The 17,641-nt window shown below is 37.5% G+C and overlaps 1 protein-coding gene and 1 long non-coding RNA gene across 3 annotated transcripts in view; one reads left to right on the top strand and one right to left on the bottom strand.

The window, feature by feature from the left end:
* LOC112640263 (uncharacterized) overlaps positions 1–17,641 on the bottom strand; it is a 69,352-nt gene that overhangs the window by 31,839 nt on the left and 19,872 nt on the right. For both annotated transcript variants that reach the window (XR_007411251.1, XR_007411252.1), the window contains exons 4-5: positions 6,901–7,025; positions 2,171–2,409 (exon numbers count right to left, since the gene is read on the bottom strand). This is a non-coding gene — a long non-coding RNA (uncharacterized LOC112640263). The remainder of the gene's footprint in view (positions 1–2,170; positions 2,410–6,900; positions 7,026–17,641) is intronic.
* MOSMO (modulator of smoothened) overlaps positions 1–17,641 on the top strand; it is a 63,043-nt gene that overhangs the window by 36,841 nt on the left and 8,561 nt on the right. The gene's annotated exons all lie outside the window — the stretch shown is intronic.

Here is a 17,641-nt window from a genome sequence, read left to right as displayed (position 1 = left end):
TGTCAATAAATTCTAGAGGAACTCTTGCTCATTTGTCTATGAGACATAGTACTGTTTATAATCATGAAAACAGAACAATAGCAACAGCCCACTAGAAACACCTGAAATGTCTGGAGTAGAATAAATAAATTTTAGAATACTATACAGCAGTGCAAATGAATGAATTACAGCTACACAACAGTCTGAATGAATCTTAGACAGTCATGTTGGATAAGAAAAGCAAGTCATGTTAGTATACCCATAAAATTCTGTTCATATGAAGTTTGGAAACACAAAACTAAATATGTTGTTTAGGAAAAAAAATTACAAAACTACAAACAAGGAAATTAACAAGCACAAAACCAAGGAAAGTGATTACCTAGGGGGAGAGGAATTAGGGAGAGCACGTAGAGGATTCAAAAATAATTATTCTTTCCCCTTAAAACTGGCATGTGGAGGGGGGCACCTAGGTGGCTTAGTCAGTTAAGCGTCTGCCTTTGGCTTAGATCGTGATCCTGGGGTCCTGGGATCCAGCCCCATGTGTGGCTCCCTGCTCAGCAAAGAGTCTGCTCCCTCTCCCTCTGCCCCTCCACCTACTCATGTGCTCTCGGTCTTTCTCTCTCTCTCTCTCTCTCAAATAAATAAGTAAAATCTTAAAAAAAAAAAAAAAAACTAGTTTGTGGGTACATGGGTATTCATTATATCATGGATTTTTAAATTTTATGTATATGTTATATTCTTTATATTATTTAATAATTTTTGAAAGCACGATATAAAACATAATATGTTACTATCTTACATGGACATTTTAAAATAAAGAATGTGCACACACATATAATCATACATTATCTCTGTAAGATACACAAGAACCTGGTAACCGTGTTTGTTGCTTCAAGGAAAATCAACTGGTGATTGGAGGTCAGTCACTGAAAAGAAATTTACTTACTGCTCTACATTACACCTTTTGTACCTTTTGAATTTTTGTAGCAAATGTATATAGTACATACTTATATTTTAGCTTAAAAATATGCATAGGAAAAGGAAAGGAAAGTCATTTATCATTTGTGAGATGGCTGGAGAAAGTCCTGTATCATTTCTACCATTGGTGACTTTGCAAGTTGTGCCAAATCATAGATGAGATGAAAGTACGCGTTTGTTTTTTTTTTTTTTTTCAAGATTTTACTTATTTATTTGAGGGAGAGTCCGTGGGAGAGAGAGGGAGAGAGAATCTGAAGCAGACTCTGTGCTGAGCACAGACAATGAGATCATGACCTGAGTCGAAATTGAGTCTGATGCACCTGACTTGAGTCCCCACAGGTGCCCTGGAAGTACACATTTTTGTTGACAAGCTCTTTCACTTCTCATGCCAATTTTTCCTTAAGGTTAAATTCCATGGAATATAATATATTTGCCATAGATGAGTGATATTCTACTCTTAGCCCAGATCTAAAGCTTCACTAACCTTTCTTCTCTATATTACGCAGTGAGGAATCTCGGAAGATTTCCACAAGTATTTTTAATGTCTTATTGAAGCTGTGTCCTTTCTTAATTCTCTTCATATCTCAACTCTTAGTAAACAGTACTTGCATTTATATTAGAGCAATGCCTAGTAATTTGAATACATATGTATCTCACCAAAACATTTATTCAGACCCTGTCTGTATAGCAAAATTCAATCTTTCTTCCTCTACCTTGAGTGTTTAGAAAAAGAATCTACTAATTGAGCATTTTTCTTCTTTCTAAAGACTGTTCACAAATATTTTTCCACATTTTTAGGGGAATACTTTGGGTCTTATTACTTAATTAAAATTATTTTAAAATGTCGAAGGCATTTGTCTTCGTTAATCACTAAATCCATTCTCTTTCTTAAAGTTGTTTTTTTTTTCTCTCTTCTGTTTGTTATCTTTGGTATAAGTGATTAAAACACTCTAAATGTCACCTGTATCTAGCTCTTTTTTTCTTTAATTTTATTTATTTATTCATGAGAGACACAGGCAGAGACATAGGCAGAGGGAGAAGCAGGCTCCATGCAGGGAGCCTGATGTGGGACTTGATCCCAGGACCTGTGATCTCAGGATCACACCCTGAGCCAAAGGTAGACACTCAACTGCTGAGCCACCCAGGCATCCCTGTAGCTGACTCTTCTTACATTCTCTTCCTACTACAAGACTCCAGCCTTCTGAAAACTTACCTTCTTCCAATTATTTTTGAGGTTGGCCTTTGTGCAAAATCTTACATTTGTATAGTACCAGTGAGTCCATCCAGGCTTTGGTGCTATTTATACTAGGCAGCTTGGCATCTGTTGGTCACCACTGCTTCTGCTGGGCACACCATATCCACAGGCACCACTAACTGCTTCCTCTACATTAATGTTGATAGACTGGTATCCTCCAAATGACAGAATATTAAAGTTAGGTACATTGTGTTCTCCTGAAATGGAAGATATATTCCATTTTATGTTATACCTTGATTAGAGCAGTAGCAGACAGTATTGCTACTTCCTCCAGTTTTTTTATAGATATTTTATGGAACTGGCTCTCTTATCCCTGTCTTAACCACCACCACAATTTTCACATCCTCCTTGGGCTTAAATACAAATCCACAGGAGGCCAATAAAATTGATACCATACAGTATTCAGAATCACTCCTCTGTGATGGATGATAAAGGCTTAATTACCAGGTTAAATTTGCAACTTCTTAAGGAAGAGTGACCTTGGAGCCCAAATCACAAAATTTCTGTCATATATCAGGTCTTATAATGGAAAATTAGTCAATATAGGTGGATCATAGAAGAAGTTGAAGACTTTAGTCACCTTCACCTTCAGCCGACACTTCAGGATGAAAGAAATGACTTTCTAATAAGCTCTGCCTTTGGCTAATCTTGGAGGAGGAGGAGGAATTTAGCTGCCTTATTGAATTGAACAGTACAAAGTATGGGGTTGGATCATTGTCAAATTCTCTTTTCTTTTAAGCTTTTATTTATTTGAAAGAGACGAGAGGGAAAAAGAACACACATGAGCGGGGGGGAGGGGCAGGGGGAGAAGCTGACTCCTCGCTGAGCAGGGAGTCCAACTGGGCCAAAGGCAGACATTTAACCAACTGAGCCACCAGGCACCCTCATTGCCAAATTTTAAATCTGTTTGCTTATGTTCTCCACACTGTGGTCCATAAAGAGGAGTAAACCTAAAGGAACTGAGTTTGGTTCTTTTAAAACTAGGGATAGTATCCTTACTTTCACAGAGGCAACAAAAACTAGGCTATATAACCCATGCTAGACCTTGTACCTTTGCCTGGAAGCCCTCTCTTCTTGGGGAGTAGACTTTTCTAATCCCATTTCTAAAACCTTGAGTTTCACAAATGTAACCTATTTTCTGGGATATAGTGACATTAGCACTTGCTCCTGAAGCCCCAGGTCAGACATTGTCACTTCTATAGTCTTTTTTATTCCCTCCAAGTCTCTATTGCTATTTCCTTCTCCTTTTTTCAAATTAGACAAACAGAATTATGAAAATATCTGTTTACATTTCACTGTAAATATACCAAGAACTAGTATATTCCCCAGGCCACATCTTAATTAACAGTTGGCTGGCCACATCTTAATTAACAGTTGGCTGGCCACATTAAAAATACATTTCTCATTCTATTGTGGGGATACCTTTAGTTTATGAAGTAAATGAGAATATTATCAGGATATGTTCCTAAAATGTAACATGTTTTGTGGGCTTATTTAAGTGAATACTCATTTCTATTTTTTTCTTTTTTCCTCCCCCCCCACCCCTCCAATAGTTAGAAAACTAGTGTCAGTGGCCTGGGAAACTAAAATGAAAAATTATTACATCCTAATTTATCTTTTATGTTGGAGGGAGAAAATAATATGATAAAATATGGGTTATTAAATAGTAGTCATAAAGATTATAAAGAATATTCACTATTCATTCAGTTAATATTAAGGGCATTTTCTGATGATGAGTGATGTTGAGTACCTTTGCATGTTCCTGTTAGCCACTTATGTATCTTCTTTGGATCAATTTCTGCTCAGGTCCATTTAATTGGATTATTTGGGGGGTTTTTTGCTATTGACTTGTATGAGTTCCTTATATATTTTGGATCTTAACTCCTTTACCAGATATACAGTTTGCAGATATTTCTCCCATTCTACAAGTTGCCTTTTCATCTTGTTGATTGTTTCCTTTGCTGTGCAGAAGCCTTTTGATGTTGATACTCCCACGTGTCTATTTTGGTTTTTGTTGTCTTTCCTTTTGTTTTCATTAAAAAAAAAAAAAAAAAATCGTTGCCAAGACCAATGTCCAGGAGCTTTCTTCTAGGGATTTTATAGTTTCAGGCCTTTACAGTTAAGTCCATAATCCATCTTAAGTTAGTTTTGTGCATGATGTAAGCTAGGGGTACAGTTTCATTCCTTTGCATGTGGATATCCAATTCTCCCAACACTGTTTATTAAAGAGACCATCCTTTCCCCATTGTATGTTCTTGATGCCCTTGTCCAAAGGTTGGTTGACTGTATACGCATAGATTTATTTCTGGGCTCTCTATTCTGCTCCACTGTTAGTCCCTGAGTCTATTTTTATGTGAGTACTACACTGTTTTGATAACTGTATCTTTGCAATGTAGTTTGAAAATCAGGAAGTAAGATGCCCTCCAGCTTTGTTCTTTTTCAAGATTGCCTGGCCATTTGGAGTCTTTTGTGGTTTCATATGAATTTGAGGATTGTTTTTTCTATTTCTGTGAAAAATACCATTGGAATTTTAGTAGGGATTACATTGAGTTGAATCTGTAAATCACTTTAGGTAGTAGGAACATTTTAACAGTATTTTCTCCCTAATCATCAGAGATGATTAAAAATCAAAACCACAGTGAAATATCACCTCACACCTGTTAGGATGGTTATTATCAAAAAGACAAGAGATAATAGATGTTGGTGAGGATGTGGAGAAAAAGGACCCTTGTACATCATTGCTAGGAATGTAAATTGATATAGCCACAATGGAAAACAGTATGCAGATTCTTCAGAAAAAAAAACTACCATATGATCGAGCAATTTCACTTCTGGTTATGTATCTGACGTAAACAAAATCAGTGTCTTGAAGAAATATATGCATTCCCATGTTCATTGTAACATTATTCACATAGCCAAGATATGGAAAGAGTCTAAAGTCCATCAACAGATAAGCAGAGAAATATTGTTTATATGTAAAATGGAATGTTATTCACCCACTAAAAAAGAAAGAAATTCTGACACTTGTGACAAATGAATGGATGGATGAAACTGGAGGGCATTATACTAGGTGAAATAAGTCAGAGAAAGCAAAAGACAAATACTATATGGTGTCATTTGTATATGGAATATTTGTTTTTAAGTTGCATTTCTAGAAACAGGTAGAATGGTAGTTACCAGGGCCTAGGGTGGGCAGGAAATGGGAAGATATTGATCAAAAGTTAACAAACTTGCAGTTATCAGATGAATAAGTTCTTAGGCTCTAATGTACAGTATGGTCACTATAGTTTCTAATACACTATTGTGTGCTTGAAACTTGCTAAGAGAGTAGATCTTAAGCATTCTCACAGGAAAAAATTTGTGAGTCATTGGCTGATAGGTGATAATTGAATCTGTGAACCTAATTGAAATTACCTAGAAAGAATGTGGAGAAATAAAAGGTAACTTGGGAATGAACTTGAAGAACTCACTGATGATGTTCTATATAATTTTTGTTATTGAGAAGGTTTGGTTTTATAAGAAGGTCCTTTGTAATAACCTTGGCTGTTTCAACTGAAGCTTACTGTTGTGATAGAATAACCCTCTTCCTCTTGCCAGATGTATTTGTCATCTCTTTATTATTATTTGTATACTATTGATTATTTACTCAGTGACTAGATTTTGCAATGAGTTAATCTTCCCAAAGTAATGCAATTGATATTTTTAAGCATCTGGACTAGGCAATGAGTTTGTTTAAGTAAGGAGTGAAGAACTATTCTTACAATGTATTTGCTCTTAAGTGGTTAAAGAAATATTATTTTTAGCTATCTATCCAGATGTAATAAAGAAAGTTGAGTACTCCTAAGCAGTCTTTTTCTGTGAGCCATTGGTAATCTCCTTTAGACAGCTTTAAAAACAAAGAAAGTTTATTATTCTGGTGTCCTACCTGATATGGTCTCTGATTGCCTAAATTTCAGTTCGGGATTAGAATGGTAAAATATGCTCCCTCTGCTGCTAAGTAGTCATAGAAGGCAGGATAAGAAATTGATAAATTGGACTCTGTCATTAAAACATTTATCCTTCGAAAACCATTGTTAAGAAAATTTAAAGGCAAAGGGTACCTGGTTGGCCCAGTCAGTAGAGCTTGGAATTCTTGATCTTGGGGTGATGAGTCAAGCCCCAGGTTGGACATAAAGTTTACTTTAAAAAAAAAATTATAGGCAAGACTAGGGGAAAATATCTGTAAAGGAAAAGAAAAGGGTGAATTCCTCCTTCCTTAGCCTTTTGTTTTATTCAGGCCCTCAACGGATTGGATGATAGCCTACCCACACCACCACACATGTCTATACAAAGACCTGTATGCAGAGGTTTGTAGTCTGTAGCAGCTTTATTCGTAGTAGCAAACAATGTATGATTCTATTTATATGAAATTCTACAAGAGGCAAAACTATAGTAATAGAAAGCAAGTCTATCTTGGGAGCTTGGGGGAAGGGATTGACTGCAAAGGATGATGAAGGAATTTTTTGTGGTGATAATCAGTGTAATGACTGAGATGACTATGTACAGTTGTCAGAACTCACTGAATTATACACATAAAATGGCAAATTTCATTGTATCTAAAGTATATCTCAATAAGGCTAATTTAAACAATTGTGAAGAGTTATCGGGAAACCTTCAGGAAATAATTCATTGTAAAATGGGGCACATACCTAAAGAAGTGAAGTTTTTTGTTCAAAATTCCATGGATGGTGTGTTGTGGATAGAGTGTATATCTCCAGCTTCCTATTGTCACGAGGCTGCACAATCCTTTTGGCATTGGATCACATCCTGCTATCTGTTGTTGTAAAGGCAAAACTCAGGTTTTTCCATCCTGTGTAGGCCAAAACCTAGTTCTTCCCTACTATGTCTTTCTTTCCTGTCACTCTCCTTTACCACTCACAGCACTCTTCACTTCTGACTCTTCTGGTCACCAAATGTATAGGGGTTTCTCCCACAACAGACAATTCTCTGTGACACTAGCTGGGTGTCCTATAATTTTACTGAATTCAGACACTACCCAAAAATAATGTTCGATCCCACAGGTTAAGAGCTCACTCTCACAAGACTGCCCCTCACACCCCATTTCCCCCACACACACTTAAGATGCCAATCACAAGCCCAGACTATCACCTGTCCTTCTTATCAACTGGCTAAAAATTGGAGGTTCCAAAGATTCCCTCCTTGGGTTCAATCAGGGTAACACTTACTTTGGTTTACCAGTTTATTATAAAAGGACATAGCGTATATAAAGGATATAGATGAACATCCAAATGTAAGAAATGCATAGGGCAAGGGATATAGGAAGGGCCATGGAGCTTCCAACCTCTCTGTGTATGGTCTTCTCCCACTACCAACCTGGAAGCTCTCCAACCCTTGTACTTTTGAGATTTTATGGAGGCTTCATCATGTAGGCATGATTGATCATTAACTCCATTTTCATAACTTTTCTCAAGAGAATGAGGGGGGTGGGCAGGGCTGAAAATTCCCAGCTTCTAATCATGGCTTAGTCTTTCCCTTGACCGGGCCTCATCCAGGAGTCTAGTGAGTTGCCTCATTAGAACAAAAGACACTCTTATCACCCAGGAAATTACAACGGTTTAAAGAGCCCTGTGTCAGGAACAAAGGTCAAAGACCAATATAAGAACATGAGATGGTCCTAGTGTTCTTATCACTTTAGACATTACAAGGATGTTAGGGGCCCAGAGGTAGAGACCAATATATATATTTTCTATTATCTCACAATTATGCTTTATAAATTTACTTTGAGTGTTCATCTTAGCTCTCTGTATATATTATAACCTCTGGAAATACAAAGATCATGTCTATGTTTCTCTTCATACTTCCCACATTGTATTGGACAGAGAGCATGTGCTTAGTATCTGCTGAATGAATGAAATGTTAGCATAGTGCACCGTGCCTCCCAGACTTAGACAGAAGAGTCAGGACTATCTCATGGCATAGTGCCAGGCTTCTCAAATTCAGCAGAGACCTTCTCTGATGTATGGTTTCCCTAGACCACCATGTCTTTGCTTAGGAGTTCACATCTACCACAAATGTAAGCTAATTAATGGGGGATTGATGTTTTATATATTTCTGTGACAGCTTAGGTAATGTTTTCTGATGTTGGAAATTGAGGGAGATATCACTTTACATTTTCAATCTGAAGCCAAATATAACTACAGTGAGAACACAAACTCCTCTTAAAGATTAAATAGAAGAGCAGCTGTCAGAATATCAGGACTTTTGTCTTTTTCCAAAGCTCTCCATTCTTTTTTTTTTTTTTTTAAGATTTTATTTATTTATTCACAGAGACCCAGAGAGAGACAAAGAGGCAGAGACACAGGCAGAGGGAGAAACAGGCTCCATCCAGGGAGCCTGATGTGGGAGTCGATCCCGGGTCTTCAGGATCAGGCCCTGGGCCACAGGCGGCGCTAAACCGCTGCGCCACCATGGCTGCCCAAAGCTCTCCATTCTTAAATCCATCCTCTTTTATAATTGGGGACTGTATTAATGGAATAAACACTCATCTCAATGTTTAACTCATTTTCCTTGCATTTTCAAGACTTTAAACTTTTACAACTCTGATTCACTTTTAAATAATTCAATAGATCTACATGAGTTGAACAGTTATATTTTTTCATTTAAGCCCAAGAGAGACAACAAATTTAAAAAGAAGGTGGAATCCCATAGATTGTTTCTTTTCTTAAAGTAAAAATACATACTTTTGGTGAAAGAGCAATATGTCATTAATAATATTTAACATTGACCAACTTATGTTAATAATATTTAACATTGACCAACAGAGTACTGTATCGGGCATTTGTTCTAAGTGCTTAACACATAATCCATGCAACACTATGAGGTCATTTTGTTAGCCTCAATTACAGCTGGGGAAACTGAGGCACACAAAGGTTAAATAACTCGCCTGAAATCTCATTATCAGTAAGTGGTGGGCCTGGAATCTGAATCCAGAGCCTGAAGTCCAGCCACTGTGATAGGATATCTCCCAGTTAGGTCAGTGAATATGTGACCAACTAGTTTAGAGTGTGATTTTTTTTTTTTTTTTTTTTAAGATTTTATTTATTGGGACGCCTAGGTGGCTCAGCAGTTGCTGAGTTCGGCTCAGGGCATGATCCCAGAGTTCCAGGATCAAGTCCCATATCGAGTTCCCAGGGAGGAGCCTGCTTCCCCCTCTGCCTATGTCTCTGCCTTCTCTCTGTGTCTCTCTTAAATAAATAAATAAAATATTTTTAAAAGATTTTTTAAAATCTTTTTAAATTTACATCTTTAAGAAAATTTTTAATCTTTAAAAAAATATTTATTTATTCATGGAGAGAGACAGATAGAGCATGTGTGAGGAGGAGAGGGAGAAGCAGGCTCTCCACTGAGCAGGGAGCCTGATGCAGTCTCAATCCCAGGAACCCAGGATCATGACCTGAGCCAAAAGCAAATTCTTAACCTACTGAGCTACCCAGGCACCCCTAGAACGTGATTTATTATCAGAATTATTTTACTTACATAAATTAAGAGAGTATAATTTCTTTTTTTTTTTAATTTTTTTTTTTTTATTTATTTATGATAGTCACAGAGAGAGAGAGAGAGGCAGAGACACAGGCAGAGGAAGAAGCAGGCTCCAGGCACCGGGAGCCCGATGTGGGACTCTATCCCGGGTCTCCAGGATCGCGCCCTGGGCCAAAGGCAGGCGCCAAACCGCTGCGCCACCCAGGGATCCCGAGAGTATAATTTCTTAAATAAATTATTTTGAATTATTTAATATTGAGATATCAGCTAATTGGCAAAAGAATATTTTGACAGACCTGGAAGTCATACAATGGAACCTTTGCTATACCACAGGGAAGTTATTTATTATTTGTGACTTACCCTACAGAGTTCTTTCTAAGAAAGTGACACTGCACATTTTCCATATGATGCAAATAAATATACAAATATGAGTGCTTATTGCAGTGTTTGAGAGTAGATTTTATTCACTTCTCAGCCTTTTGGCTAAGATCAAGTGGAGAGTAGAGTTTAAATAACCAAAAAAGTTTCTTAGAGATGGGAAACAGAATCTTTGTGTTCTTGAGACAAAGAAATGGAGATATTTCTTTAAGGAGGATGAACTGGGAGTGGTGTATTCCTTGAACATTTACGAGAAATGTGGGAGAAATGTGGGTGTGGGAGGAAACTGTATTTTAGAGTGAGTAAAACTCAAAGGAATCACTCCTATGAACTGACAAAAATATTGTCTCCCACTTTGTGTTGACCTCCTGTGAAGACTCCTCCTCTTAGACTCACTCTCACTTGTGCTTACAAAGTTGTAATTAAGTCTGCTCTGATATAAATCTAAATGTTTCTGATGGTATTTTTAGGAATACTATTCCTTATTTAGTGAATGGTGTTCAGGAAGTCAGCATCATGCAGCAGGAATAGTTTAGGGGTGGTTAATTGAAAACCTGAGTTTTAGTTCTGGCACTGCTAGCTACTTTCCATCCTTGGACTTAGCACGTAACCTCTCTGGGCCTCAGTAGTCTTCAAACCCTAACTTGGGGAGATTAGGACTGATGATCTTTGAGATCCCTTCTAGCTCTAAATTCTCTAATTTTATGGCTCCTTTTGGCCAGGAATTTTGCATGATTGAAAGCCATTCTGGTCTGCTGTATTGTTGACTTCTTGATCATTGTCCACAGACGAACCTTTTCAGTGATTGAAGGCTAGAGTTATTAATGTTCAGCCCTTTTATTAAAATACTTTTGTAGGGATCCCTGGGTGGCGCAGTGGTTTGGCGCCTGCCTTTGGCCCAGGGCGTGATCCTGGAGACCAGGGATCGAATCCCACATCAGGCTCCCAGTGCATGGAGCCTGCTTCTCCCTCTGCCTATGTCTCTGCCCCTCTCTCTCTCTCTCTCTCTCTCTCTCTCTCTCTCTCTCTCTGTGACTATCATAAATAAATAAATAAATACATACATACATACATACATACATACATACATACATACTTTTGTAAATGATTCTGCAACACTTTTTTGCCCACAAAAACAATTTGGGCTACCAAATTTGTTTGATTTTATTTTCTTTATCCATATCCTCTCCCTTAAACCAGCTCACTTCTACATGTAAAACATGGAGACTATTCATTTAAGTGAAATGAATGTTAAACTTGTTTAACTGCTACGTCAGTCAGTACTCCAGTATGATCTGTTGAATTCTTCCAAGGTGGTTTCTCATGATACTTTCATTGAAATGGAAAAGAAAATGGAGACAGAGTAATTTAAGTCCCATTTTAGTTCTTTTTAAAAAAATTTATTTATTTATTTATTTGAGAGAGCACAAGTGGGGGACAGAGAGAGGGAGGAGCAGACTCCTGGCTGAGCAGGGATCCCAGAACCCTGGGATCATGACCTGAAGCAGAAGGCAGATGCTTACCTGACTAAGTCACCCAAGTGCCCTGCATTTTAGTTCTCTGCCTGATATATTTTACTCTAAACCCTTTGGCATTCTCTAATTTATTTTAGATCCAGAACATGTGATTAAATTCATACATGGTGGAAAGACTTCATAATGTGTAATATAAGTGCAATGAGTAATTTTCTTTAAATCGGATATGTAACATTCTACAAACATTTTAGAATTTTAAAATATAAAGTGAATGCATAGGGATGCCTAGGTGACTCAGTTAATTAACTTGATTTCAGTTCGGGTCATGATCTCAGGGTTGTGAGACCAAGCCCCCACATCCAGGTCCGTGCTGGGCATGGAACCTACTTAAGATTCTCTCCCATTGCCCTTTCCTCTGATTCATTCACTCAAATAAATAAATAAATAAATAAATAAATAAATAAATAGCACAGTTTTTTTTTAAAGGACAAAATTGTATGAATTTATCTACACTTACATAAGACAGTGAAAAGTACAAGGGTTGAGAACCCCTTGTACTTGAGAACCCCACTCTACCCTCCAATCCTATTCAGCCAGAGTAGGCTATTCAGCCATGTAAGAAATACTCTCCCACATATTTTTCATACATTGTATGGACAGTTTAAACATTGTGGTGAGCTTTTCTTTAATGACTTCATGCATTTATATATATTAAGAGTTCCAATTATTGGAATTGTAATAGGACAGATTCTGGTACCATATTGTTCATGTTGATAAGGCAGATTTTAAAATAGAAATTCACTGCTGGTTTATGTTTAATGTATTTATAGGATTAGACCCAATGCCAAGTTTATGGAGCAAGGGCTAACAGAATAAGCTACAATGAGAGGACAGTGTTAGTATGATTTAGTCAATTTTAAAATGAGATATGACCTCTGAACTACAGTCCTACTTGCAAACAGCTGGTAACAGTTGTATTTTAAGTAGAGATGGAACAGCCAGTAGAGTTTAAGGGAAAAGAAAATCAAACTAAAAAAGATTAATGATTGTTCTTTATTTACTTGCTCTCTAACAAAACATGTAATTTCATTCTGTTAACAAAGCATTCTCAATCTCAATGTTCCCAGCTTGCTATTCCTATAAAATTTGTTTCCAGAGCTTTTATTTCAGCAAGTCTGAACTTGCCTTGTGCTTAATCTTCAACCTGAATGATACACCAAAGCAGTTGGGCAGGAGAGTGATGTCCTGAGTACTTTTTACGACTAGCAACCATAACAACCATCAGATGTCAACCTTTTTATTTTAGAATATGAGTTTCACGAGTGTATCATTGTGTCTACTACTTCCCTGTGTTTGTATTTTTTAACTAAAACAAAAATATCTCATTTACTTGTAACCCTGAAGACATGTAATAGTTATTTAGTGCTTACAGTTGCATTTGCTTGCAAGTATTATCTCATCATCTTATTTAATTCTCACAGAAACTTAAATATTAAGTCATTATTTTCCTGAAGAAGCAAGTTTAGGAAAATTAAGGGACTTGCCCTAAGTGTGTCAAAGCTGAGATTCATATTGTGACCTGTTGGGTTTAACTCCTGTGATAGTGGACTAGAGACTTCTGAAAATCTCCTCCTCCGCAAATGTACTGAGGACACTGACAAAAATTGTCAGATCAACTTTTTCAGAACTCTGGAAATTAACTAAGGCTTACAGCAATCAAGGAGTATTTATTTAAGAAAATCACCTGAATCTTGGCAATAACAGCAAGCTTTGTGGCAGTTTAAATTGCACTGACCACACTCCCCTCCCCTCAGCTACACAGTAACCTTGAAAGCCAATAGCCTTGGTATTGGCTGGTAGCAGTGTAAACCAGCAGCTCAGCAACCACTTGAGATGGCAAATGAGTCTGGTCCTTCTTAAAGCCCCATCCTCAGAGAATTGCTACCATTTGGTATGTCAGCTCACTGAGAATTTCCTTAGGCCTTACGTTTATTTGACCAGATTTGGAGCTTGCTCTGTCTCAGTCCCAGATATTTGTTAGAAACAATCGGTAGCAGTTGTTTCACATTACAGGTACCTGGGGCACCTGAGTAGCTCAGTTGGTTGGGCATCTGCCTTTGGCTCAGCCCCACATCGGTCTCCCTGCTCAGTGGGGAGTCTCTTGTCCCTCTCCTTCTGCCCCTCTCCTCCCAGCTCATGCTCTATCTCAAGTAAATAAATAAAATCTAAAAAAAAAAAAAATTTTTGCAGGTACCTGAGATGTTATCATTTGACACTAACAAAAGGCTAACCAAAAAACATAAAGGAAAAACTAGGGAACAAGATGTCCAAAGGAATCTTTAAAAAACTTCTAGGATTCTAGAAGGCTATACACATATTTAGGGCTTTTCACATATCTAGGAAAGACTTATGAAGTCCTTAATTAATGTCTTGCCTCTAGCTAACCTTGAGGCTCTGTGCAAGCAGAAAGTGAGTACTAAAGCAGAGTTGTAAATTGCCTGTTGGAGCTTTGAAAATGTACCACAACAGACACAGAAAGCAAAGGCTAAGAGACACGTTGATTCAAGGCATTTAAAGAAATCTCATTCCAGGGGTACCTGGGTGGCTCAGTCAGTTGAGCATCTATTTTTGGCTCAGGTCCTGGGTCCCAGCCCCACAGGAGGCTCCCTGCTCAGTAGGAAGTCAGCTTCTCCCTTTCCCTCTCCTACCCCTGCTCATGCTTTCTCTCTCAAATAAATAATAAACAAAATCTGAGAAGAAAGAAAGGAGAAAGAAAGCTTATTCTAGCCATTAGCTGACTTCTAAGCTAATGGACAGAGACTTTAGAGGCCGCATACAACAATGACCCAAACTTTACAGAACTATTCCAGGAAAGTCAGTAAACAAACAGTAACAACAACAAACCCTGGGGAAGGGAGGATTTGATTTCCATAGTTGTCATATTGTATATTTTACATTTTCAGTCTTCAGCTAAAAATTTCAAGACACACAAAGAAACAGGGAGGTATGCCCCATACATAAGAAAAGTAAAAGCAATCAATAGATACTGCCCCTGAGGAAGCCCTGACATTGGGCTTACTAGACAGAGTTTGTTTTTTTAAAGATTTATTTATTCATTTATGATAGAGAGAGAGAGGCAGAGATACAGGAGGAGGGAGAAGCAGGCCCATGCTGGGAGCCTGACATGGGACTTGATCCCGGGACTCCGGGATCGCCCACTGGGCCAAGGCAGGCGCTAAACCGCTGAGCCACCCAGGGATCCCCTTACTAGACAGAGTTTAAATCAGTTGTTATGGGGCGCCTGAGTGGCTCAGCGGTTGGACCCCTGCTTTCAGCTCAGGTCGTGATCCCGAGATCTGGGATGGAGTCCCACATCAGGCTCCCTGCATGGAGATTGCTTCTCCCTCTGCCTCTCTCTCTCTCTCTCTCTCTCTTATTCATGAATAAATAAATAAGTTTTAAAAAATCAGTTATTATAAGTATGTTCCAAAAAATAAAGGAAACCATGTATAAAGACTTAAAGTAAGAAAACAGTATCTCATCACATAGAGAATACCTAATAAAAAGATGGAAATTATATAAAGAAAATAGAAATTCCTGAGCAATAACTGAAGTGAAAAATTGGCAGAAGATTCAGCAAATTCAAAGACAAAATCAATTGAAATGATTTAATCTGAGGAGAAAAAATAATAAAAAATGAACAGAGCAATTGAGAGACCAATGAGACATTATCAGGTTCTCCAGCACTTATATAATGGGAGTTCCAGAAGAAGAGAGAAAGAAGGGAGTTGAAAGAATATCTGAAGAGATAATGACTGAAATCTCTCCGGATTTGATGAAAAATTTTAAATCTGCACATTCAAGAATCTCAACAAATGCCAAGTAGGGTAGACTTTAAGTAATCCACACTCAAATCATAATTAAAAACCGATGACATAAAACCCTGAAAACAGCAGGAAAAAAGTGAATTTTCATATACATGAGATCCTCAATACTATTAACACCTGATTTGTCATCAGAAATCTTGACCAGCCTCTGCCCTCTGTAGCCAGGTTAGCAAGCACTTACTGGACATGATTAGCTCTAATAGACTCTGTTGGGTCTGTGTGTCTGTTACAAGCCCTGTGTTTCCAATTTTCCGTGGCACATCTTTTACTTGTGGTGATGACATGCCTTATAATGATCCTCATTGTGGCAACAGACATGCTCACACTGGCTGTGCTAAATCTTTTCAGCGGTGTCTGGATCTATAGATGATGAGAGTCAAAAGCCTCTTTAGTTAAGATACCCCCCTCTCAACAGAGAAAGACTCATGACTTCCTTTTGTGTGTAATGATACACAGGTGAGCTACCGAGAGGAGTGTGGGATGCTGTAGTTCCTAGTTTGGCTTCCTTTTTCCTATTGTGTGCAAATCTTTTATTTGCTGGATTGGTTACCTAGGAAACAGCTTCAACGTAAAGATGGATTGGCTGTTTGAGAAATGGAATTACAGGCCCCTCACAGAAGCAAAAGACCTGTTGGGAAAAAATAATAATAAAACAAAAATCATTGAACGGCTGAGCTTGTGCTTAATTATCAATTAGTGTGCTTTAGGAAATCACTAAGACAAGGTCTATAGAGGAACCTATTTAATGCGATGCAGTTTTAAATTTAGCTTGTTTTTAATTTTTTTTAAGTTCACCAAATGCTTTATTAATCCCTGCTTTGTGCCCACTGCTGCCAGCCATTCTGGGGGTTACCAATGAAGAGAAGGTTCAGTGCCTTCCTGAAAAGCTCATTTTCTGTTTGAGGTAAAAAGAAGTTACCTTAAAATCAAATACATGGTTGTGTGATACAGACTAAATGTATCCAGAGAATTTGGAGGATGTAAAGATCTTATCTAGTCAACATAAGGGAGGGATTTGAATCTACAGGCAGGAGATTATTCTTGGAGGTAAAAGATAAGGTTTAAAGACCCGATGTGAGTTTGGGTACTAACAGTACCTGAACTTACAAGATGTAATAGTAGCAGCACAGGTACCTTTGCAGATCCTCTCCCCAGGCAGCTTATGGAAAATATGTGACCATGATATAGACTATGTTGACCTAGACTCTTACTCATGAAAAAGAACTTAAACAAGAATGTTGACTCTTTGTACTAGCTTGTATAATTTATTTAAGGAAAGTCTATTTTCACTAAAAGTGTGACAGACTATTAGCTTTTGGACTCTCTGACCACTTAAACAATGCTGGGCACAAACACATTCAATAAAATGTTTGTGAATTGATTTTTTTATATACAGCATATCTTCTGGCTATCAGCTAGCTTTATCTTTCTTTTCTTCCAGAATGTAACTGCTGAGTATTTGATCTTGATTTGTGCTAAGAAGGACTTTTGTATACAGGAGCATAATTCTTTTAAAACTGAACATCTGTCAGGTTATTTCCATTTGGTTTGTGGAAGGGGTAGCTCTAATTTTCATTTTCTTACTTGTTCTATTCATATTCACCTGGTGTGTGGTATGCCAGTCAGGAAGAGAAGCAAGAGGAATCCCACTCAGAAAACTTAACAGTCTTTAAGCACAGGAGGTTTCTTTAAATTTGAGCCCTAACCTCTTGGCCATGTCCATAAACAGAAAGTAAGAGGTAACATAAGATACTCAGAAATATTTTGGAGGACAGATATTTTAGTTATGATTTACTGAATGTACAATTTTAAGTATTTGCCAGCAAAAAGTAATTATCAAATGTAAATCTAAGTCCATTAGAGTTACCAATAAAACTTTCTTTGTATTTTAAGTTGTAAAGTAAGTTACTGCTGTAATCAGAATCCACAATATTGCATTTTTCAAAGGACCTTCATTGCCTGTTGTCTATTTTTATAGCAATTACAGTATAAGAAAAGGGATAGTGACTATACAGGGTAATTTGTTAGAAGTTTTTTGCTGAATGATCAAGAGTAGTTTCCTGTTCATTCTTGAGCACTGCTGTGAATACTTTATTTCCAAAATTATAATAAAATGCTTTATCATAATAAGACACCCTCTGTCCCCTAAG

The sequence above is a fragment of the Canis lupus genome, chromosome 6, assembly GCF_003254725.2.
Source record: "Canis lupus dingo isolate Sandy chromosome 6, ASM325472v2, whole genome shotgun sequence".
Classification (NCBI taxonomy): domain Eukaryota; kingdom Metazoa; phylum Chordata; class Mammalia; order Carnivora; family Canidae; genus Canis; species Canis lupus.
This window is presented reverse-complemented; position numbering and strand designations above follow the sequence as displayed.